This window comes from Tenrec ecaudatus, chromosome 6, assembly GCF_050624435.1.
Source record: "Tenrec ecaudatus isolate mTenEca1 chromosome 6, mTenEca1.hap1, whole genome shotgun sequence".
NCBI classification, from domain to species: domain Eukaryota; kingdom Metazoa; phylum Chordata; class Mammalia; order Afrosoricida; family Tenrecidae; genus Tenrec; species Tenrec ecaudatus.
The window spans coordinates 123,470,193-123,478,949 of NC_134535.1; positions in this window are offsets into that span (position 1 = coordinate 123,470,193).

The following is an 8,757-nucleotide window of genomic DNA, read 5'->3' on the forward strand; positions in this document are numbered from 1 at the left end:
AAAATTAACCTATATGTTTGATACCAATTTATAAAGTCCTCTTCAGACTTACGAAACACGTGCAATGCTGCTGAAAGGAGGGTGATCACAGGTCAGTGGGTAGAAAGTCTTTGGATCCAGTGGTATCATAAGCCTCTCAGCACTGGCAGGGGCCTCTATATGGCTTCTCAGGCTTCAGAGCTCTGTTTGCATCAGGGTGGGGCAAGCAGAGAGAGAGGTGTCTTCCTCCTCCAGGGAGGTAAAGCCAGATTTCCCAGAGTTCTCAGAAGAAGGCCATGCCCACACAGAGGCCTCATTGACTCTGATCTAATTGACAGACTAGGCTCCACCCTGTCACTCTGAGTCCTCTCAAGCCCCAAATTGACACCAGATTATGTATCTACCAAAGGAACCTATAGTATATAGCATTTTTCTTCAGCAATATCAAGTCTAGTAGGAAATCAACAAATTCCACTTGCATGATCAGTAAAGAGGATGTGAAATTTTTTAAAACCATTTTATTAGGGGCTCATACAACTCTTATCACAATCTATGCATATATATACATCAATTGTATAAAGCACATCTGTACATTTTTTTGCCCTAATCATTTTCTTTTCTTTTTTTACATTTTATTAGGGGCGCATACAACTCTTATCCCAATCCACAAATGTTCATACATCAATTGTATAAAGCACATCTGTACATTCTTTGCCCCAATCATTTTCAAAGCATTTGCTCTCCACTTAAGCCCTCTGCATCAGGTCCTCTTTTTTTCCCCTCCCTCCCCGCTCCCCCTCTCCCTCATGAGCCCTTGATAATCCACAGATTGTTATTTAGTCGTATCTTGACCTATCCGGAGTCTCCCTGAGGATGTGGAATTTGTTGATCCTCTTTTCTACTTGCATCATTGCAGGATACACACACACACACACACACACACACACACACACACACACACACACACACATACACACCTCAGGTTTAGAACCTGGTAGTTCATTGACTTTCAATATTTCTAGCACAACACCTAACCAATTCATTCACAGAAGTCTACGAAACCTAGACAAAATGGATTTTATTTCATGTTGTATTCACTACCTTGTAATAGCTCCTTGTAACAAATCACACACACTTTTAGCAAACCACTCCAATAAATATAGTTACAATCCACCCAAATTTAGCCAAGCTACTTAGCCAGAAGTAGGGCCACCTGGTTAAGTTTTAGAGCCACCTTTGAATAAACTGTGAGCGAGGAAAGTTTGTATTAGTCCCCGCTCCCTATGGTGGGTGATTTTGATATTCTATAACCGAATCAAGAAGAATGGAGGCTTGCAACAAAGAGCCCAACTTTACATTGCAAAACGGAAGCTCAACTTGGCTCTTTCCTCATCCCCAAATGCAAAACCAGACTTTTAAAGGTAGGTGCTTTGCACCGCTAGAATCAGGCCGGTTTACACATTTCACCACTGACTGCAAACGTGTTGACATCACAAAGCCGACCTAGAGACGGAGGAAAAGGCCCGAGGCTGCCCCTGCTGAGGACTGTCAGGAAGTTAACTCAAACTCAGACCAATTCCCACAGGTCTTCTGGACACCCACCCACCCCCATCCCTGAGTGTCATGGAAATCACTGTTCCATGCCTTTTGGCACAACTTCGCTCAGACGTGCACACTCTTGGCCAATACTTCTCCCTACACTCCCAACACAGGCAGCTCATGGGCCTTGTCAGGAAAGCAGAAAATAACATCTTCTCAGCAAGTTTTTATACTCTGATGAACCCAAGACTCACCCACGCCTCATGTTCATTGCCGATTCAGACTTCCAGGGCCTTGGCTGGTGCCTGGGGCCTGCATTTCTGATACTCTCACAGGCCAGCCTTTGCACCCGGCTCGCGCAACGTGGACCAGCGGAGCTTCTTTGCAGACCTGGTGCGTCATCAGAAATCCTCCAGGTTGCTAAGAAGGCCCAGTTCCTACAGTGTCCTTACATTGAGATTCTCAGAGCACAAGGTGCCAGGGTGATCAGCACAGGATTACTGGGTGAGTTGCAAGCTGGGGAGCGGGGAGGAACTGGGGAGAGAACTTGAGAAAGAACTTAAGACAGAACTTTGGGAGGAACTTGGAGGAGGTATTTGGAGGAGAACTTGGGAAAAGATCTTTGCATGACGCCAAGCAGTCTCTGCCAGGCTGCATCATTGGGAGGAATCCTATGGGTGCTGCGTAAAACCTGACACTTCTTCTAACTCTCATTAAACTTACTTGGATCATGAGCCAGGCTTCGGCGTGAATTCTTTCTCGTGCAGATCCAAGGACTGAGGTACAACTCTATCCCCAGAGAGATCTTACAGTTCCTTGTAGCAGATACTTGCCTCTGGGTGTGTATGGCTGCTAGGTGAAGTGACATTCCTGGCAAGAATAAGTGGAGCAACTTAGAGGCACATGTTCCTGAAACCTGCTTGGCAGCAGAACAACATGCACATAAGCCTACACAGACAGCCGGCTCTGGATGTGATGCACCCTGGACATGACTGAAGCTCAGAACCCCTTCCAGTCCAATCCCTGCCCTGTGCACTCTGTCTTTCCTGCTTCATATGATGGTGCTGTGGCTGGCTGAGGGCCTCGACTTCATTCCATCACACAGAGAAACTGTGGGTGCAGAGTCAATCTGCCCCCTCTGGTTTCTAAGGCCGTGACGTGTGGGAAGTGGATTTGCAGGAGGTTTGACCACTGACTTTCCAGCTAGCCATCCATCGCTTAACCACTTGTGCTACCCGTTATATCATGTGTATAGTGAGTAATAGCAGCCACTTCTTTGAACGCCGAACAAATTATTAAATTCTAGAACAATGGAATCCATACTTGGGGGTTTTAATAGAGGAGGCCTTTTTGATCAGCTACTCACTTGAAGAAAGCATTCTGGTGGAACAGCCATGAAGCACTCAGCTGCTAACGATAAGGTCAGCAGTTTCAACCTACCAGCTGTTCCAAGGGAGAGAGATGGGGCCATCAACTCTGTAAATTCACTGCTGTCAAACTGGCTCAGAGCAATTTGGGAGCAAACAACTCATCTCTCTCCTTCCTACTGCATGGTGGTTTTGAACCTCTGACCTTGTGGTTAGTACTCCACTGCTTACCTATGGAGCCACGAGAGAGGTTTTTAATGAAGTGTACAGTCTGAGTAACTCTAAGCAACAGATATGTTGTTCCATAGGGTGACTGTGGGTTTGTCCCAACACAAGTGAAATGGGTTTGGGATGTTAACCTAAAGGGTCACAGTTCAAACCGACCCAGCAGTTCCTGGGAAGAAAGTCCTAGAGCTCTGTTTCCCTACAGAGGACAGCCAAGAGGTGTAGGTCAACTACAGCAGCTACCACCACCACCAATGAGGCAAGTTGAGAATTTGCATGATTGTACGGACCTAGTATTCCGAATGGAATTATGTCCTGCATCAACTCTGCGGCAAACCCTCACCTGGGAACCTGAGGTTATAGAACGTTTGGGGATGGGTTTTGTTATGTGAATGAGGCAGCATGAATGTCTCAATTAAACTCGCTTTCACCCAGTCAGTTACAGGATAGGGTCGAACTGTCCCTATGGAGTCCCGAGACTATCTTTTTATTGGAGTAGAAAGCCTTGGCATTCTCCAGAGGAGGGGCTGGTAATTTCACATGATTGACCTTATGGTTAGCAGCCCAGCCTGTAACCCATTACACCACCTCAATCTATTTTGAGAAATTAAAGAGCAGTTTAAGCATGGAAGCATCTAGGGTAAGATCACCAAGAATACTAGGGATAAAAGTTGAAAAGACACTGGGGCCATCCCCTAGACAGAATGGAGGGGAAGAGTGCCTTCCAATCCAGAGACTGGAATTCCAAATTCTAGTATCCCAAACTCTGACAAGGCAGGAACCCTTGTGAGAACAGGGTCATTAGAGGATGCCAGGGCCATGCGGTGTTGCGTTCTGTTGTACATAAGGTCACTATGGGTCCAAACAACTCAGCAACACCTACCACCACCAAAAACAAACTGGGATACAGTGCACTGGTGGAGACACAATCATCAAAGACAAAGCAGGTGCATAGCCAAATGTGAAGAAACTGATGGTGCCTGAGTATCAGAAGATATAATATCTGGGGTCTTAAAAGTTTGAAGATAAACAAACAGCCATCTAGCTCAGAAGTAACAAAGACCACATTGAAGAAGCACACGAGCCTGTGTGTTCAGGAGGTGCTGATAGGATCAGTATAAAGCATCAAAGAACAAAAAATCATAACATTGTAAATGAAGGGTAGTGCAGAATGGAGACCCAAAGCCCATCTGTAAGCAACTGGACATCCCCTTACGGAAGTGTTAAAAGGGTCGAGGAGAGGAGATGAGCCAGTCAGGGTGCAGTGTCCCGGCCAGCGGGACATCAACAACGTGGACCTAAAAGAGGAACTGGGAATGAAGATGGGCAAGGGCACGGAGAGATGGAGGCAAGACAGGAATCTGATCAAGCCTCGTTTATTGAGTTGAGAGCAGAGGTTTAAATAGCCAGCGAGGGGCTGGCACCATTACGTCACATGTAAAATAGGGTCCAGCTGAGGTAGCCAATAGTCGTGCATCTTCAAACAAGGAAGGAATGGCGGGCAACTGATCAAACAGGTAAGTATGCTAATGAAGCATTCCTGGTGAGCCTGGGGGGGAGATGCCATCATTCATGTATTGACCAATGAGCATAGCAGCTGCTAGTGAAAGAGCACCAATCCTAGCAAGGGTCAAGGCAGCCACCCTCTGGCGGGAATTGAGACAAAGGGCAGTAACACCTCAGGGCAGTTTGTATGGCAGGAAACCGAGAGTAAATTCATGGCTAAAATCCAGGGTAGGGAGACATGCAGTTCCCTACATGTCCCCCTTCTTTACCAATACAATAACAGGCAAGAGTATGATTTTAATATGGCGTATCTCTCGGGGGGCTGCGCCTGGCTTAGGTTGTCTGGCTACTGACTCATCCTTACCTGTAATTGGTCTCAAGGAATGCGCATTTTTCAAAAGCAAACCTTTTCCTGGCTTTGGTTTGTATAAGCCATGCCAATCGTACCCGTCATTGGCTGTCCAGCCCAGTGCACAAGGCAAGGGGTTCTTTCACTCTGAAGGTTCTGAGAGTGGGCCACCCCTGTCCATCATCTCTAGCCAATGATAATGCACCTGGATAGGTTTAGCCTGGATTGCCTCAATTTGTTGTTTTACAAATGCCATGAGTTTGTTGAACAATACAGTGCCTACCAACTTGTCTGGCAGTCACCTTGCTCCATCAGCATCCTGTGGGAAAAAAACACAAACATGCCCTCGACCCCTAATTAGGAGGGGAGCTGGCTTTTGCCATTAAGTGGTCTTTCCATTTTACATATGCTTTGTCTTTATATTTGGCAATCCTATTCCAAAGGCAGTCAGCAGCAGACTGACCGTGTACATCCAAATTCCAAAATGTTAAAATAAAGTATGGTTACTTAAATTGCGAGGAGTAGAAGGATATATCTCCCCCTTTTTCATTTTGTCTAAATGTCGCTTAATAGTCCCATTAGCAGGTTCCACAATACCTTGGGTTTGAGGATTAGAAGAGATTCCAGTTATGTGTTTAATTTGAAAAGTGACACAAAATTGAGTAAATGATTTACTAATATAAGCAGATCTATTATCTCTCTTTAAGCATTTAGGTACACCAATTACAGCAAAACAACATAACATATGTTGAATAACCAAAGACGTTTTTTCACCAGTCATAGGAGTGGCCACAATAAATCCAGAGTAAGTGTCCACCATAATGTGCAAACAACTCAATTTACCAAACGAAGGAATGTGAGTAACATCCATCTGCCAAAGATGTCCCAGGAGCTGTACCCTGGGACTAACACCTAAATGAAGAACTGGTGAATGGAGAACACAATGGGGACAAGAGTTTAGGATGTCCCTTGCTGCTTCTTTAGATATGTTAAAGTGATGTTTTAAAGCTGGGCTAGAGTAATTTGATCTTCAGATAAACTGGCAAATGCTGCTACAGCTTGACTTGTGCAATCAGCTAAATTGTTGCCTTTTGCCAAAGCCCCTACTAGGGAAGAATGAGCTCTGATATGTGCCGAAAAATAAGGATATTTGTGATTCCAAATTAATTGTTGCAATTCACCAAATAAAGTCAAAATAGGTTCATTTTGCGATTGAATACAAGCAACAGTTTCTAAATTATTTAATACGAAAACAACAAATAGGCTGTCTGAGTAAATGTTAGTGCAGATTGAGCTGGACATTTTTTAACCAATGTATGTAGCTGCAGTTCCATTAGAGGAACCATCAGTAAATATTGTAAGGGCATGAGGTGTGGGTTTATTTTTAAAAATACTGGGGAAAATAAATAAATGTTTTTTTAGCAAATTGTAACAATTTATCTGGAAGATAAATATTTTTCACCAATCCACAAAATCCAGCCAATGCTATTTCCATAAATCACAACTTTCCCATAACCAAGAAATTTGGGGTCTGTCATAAGGTATAACTATAGAATTAGGGTCTTTTCAAAAATATTTAACAGACTCGGATCTATCTTTCATCACTAATTTAGCTATTTAACAAAAAGGTTTCAGAACTCTTTTTTCTTGAAGAAGCTAAATATACCCATAATAATAGTCTTTTCTGCCATAACACACCAGATGTAAAGGTACCAAGGTATACCATAATTAATATACATAATTTGTTTGTCTAGAATACATAAATTTACCAAATTTAAGGTTTGTTCTGCTAAAGGGGAAATTTCCCAAGTCGAATTTGGATCAGGATCTCCTTTTAAAATATCAAAAAAAAAGGCTTAAGCTCTCCAGTACTTATTTTTAAATATGTTCTAAGCCAATTAATATCTCCTAATAATTTTTGAAAATCATTTAAAGTTTGTAAGTGATCTTTTCTTATTTCTATCTTCTGGGGTTTAACAAAAGCTTTCTGTAAAATATGTCCTAAATATTTGTAAGGTTCAATAACTTGTACTTTTTCTTCTGCTATAACTAAAGCCTATTTAATGCTTCTCATAATAAGTCAAAAATAAAGAGAACGATCTTTTCGTCCCTATGAACCATCTAAATATCATCCATGAAGTGAATGTTAAACACCAATGTTTCAGAAGTTCTTTCTGACTTTATAGCTGCAGTTACAAACTTTTGACATGGGGTGACGCTATTAGACATTCCCTGATGTAAGACTTTCCACTGATAACACTTCATAGGTTCTTTAAAATTAACACTAGGAACACTAAAAGCAAATCTTTTATAATCTTTGGAATCCAAGGGGATGGTATAAAAACAATCTTTCAACTCTAAAATGATTTTATATGTATTGGCTGAAATAGCAGAGGGGGAAGGGAGCCCAGGCTTCAGGGCTTCCAAAAATTCCACAGTAACATTAACCCTCCTCTACTATTTTCCTTGCAAAGCGACTGCTATAGCAAGCCCTGAGTAAAGAAAGGTTTAATGTCCTGGCATAGTTTGATATAATCAGACAAGTTGCTCTTGTTTCTTAAAGGTCTCAGCACTATCTAGCAGGCAGTATTTGCATTTTTTTAAAAACCAATTGTTTAATTTTTTAATACAATTCCTGATTTTAATTAGACAAAGGGACAAAAAATAGCACATACTTGAAGGTTACATAGTCTACAAATGATGGCAATATTTTCCTTGAGAGAGTAGTATCATTGGTATAATTATTTTGTAAATATTCAAAAAAGACTCAACTTTAAGCAGTAATAAACACAAGCAAAAGTGATTTTATCCTTAAAATAAACATTCAGAAAAACCTCTTTGTACATACAAAGTGAGAGTATGTAATACTTACACACACACAAGCGCACACGCACACACACATTGTTCACACAAACTTTGTTCACATAAACAGCTTATATCTGCTGTATTTTGAAAACTCTCAAGAAACTCTGAATTTCACAACAAGTAGTCTTTTCCTGACAAACACGTTTGAGCCAACTATTACCAGTCTTCTGCCCAAAACACATTTTCTCCTATCGTGGCTTCTACTAACTCCATAGGAAAATGAGCCACAGAACCATACTGAGAACAAGCAGATTTTAAATCTTTTACAGTTTTGAATGAAATGAGGGGAATTGTCGCCCCGTCAATGAGCATTTTGTCCTTTAACTGGATAACATTTTGGAATTTTTAAATCTACTTCCTGTTATGTTGCTAATGACTTGGACTCTTGCTCCCAGGCTATGGCCTTTGCCTTTCTTTCATCCCAGCAGGACTGAGTCTGTAGCACCAGGTTTCAAAGTCCTAGATCTTTATCATGCTAATGTATTGATCAGCCCTCTAACTGCTTCTGCCTGCTTTCAAAGTCCTCAGCAGCTTCAGCAGCAGAGGGAACTTTTCCTAGCTACAAAATCTGAAAACTTCTCTAATCTTTAGTAACTTATTTTGTTCCTTTAGCTTATAACATATTTTGAAACATATTTCCATACATACATTTATTAGAAATCTGTCGCATAATTTATCACTTCCAACTTTTCACCACTCACTCTTTTTTTTTCTCTAAATATTCACGGCCGTGCTTCTCAGTGGTGTCTGTTATGTTTTTAATCACAACTTTTAACCTTTACTCCTTGCGCCTTAAAAGCATCATGTAATTCTACAAATAATTGATGCTGACTAATTTCTTGACCATCGTCAGACAAAAAAACTCACCTGGTTATTCGTCGTAGCAGGTTACAACGACGGTGGGGTGGACTTGATAAGTCGATTGGC